Here is a 346-nt window from a genome sequence, read left to right as displayed (position 1 = left end):
TAAATTGGATGAATCTGGCTTGATAATTAGAAATAAAGCTCGCATAGTGGCCAAAGGCTACAACCAAGAGGAGGGCATCGATTATGGTGAGACCTACGCTCCTATAACCAGATTAGAGGCCATAAGGATGCGTTTATCTTTTGCATCAATTATGAACTTCAAGCTCTTTCAAATGGATGTCAAGAGCGCCTTATTTAATGGCTACATTCAAGAGGAGGTATATGTAGATCAACCTCCCGACTTTGAAAATTTTAAGTTTTCAAACCATGTATATAAGCTCAAAATGTCCCTTTATGGCCTTAAACAAGCTCCTAGAGCTTGGTATGATAGATTAAGCTCTTTCCTC

The sequence above is a fragment of the Lupinus angustifolius genome, chromosome LG03 (assembly GCF_001865875.1).
Source record: "Lupinus angustifolius cultivar Tanjil chromosome LG03, LupAngTanjil_v1.0, whole genome shotgun sequence".
Classification (NCBI taxonomy): domain Eukaryota; kingdom Viridiplantae; phylum Streptophyta; class Magnoliopsida; order Fabales; family Fabaceae; genus Lupinus; species Lupinus angustifolius.
Note: the sequence above shows the minus strand (reverse complement) of the source record.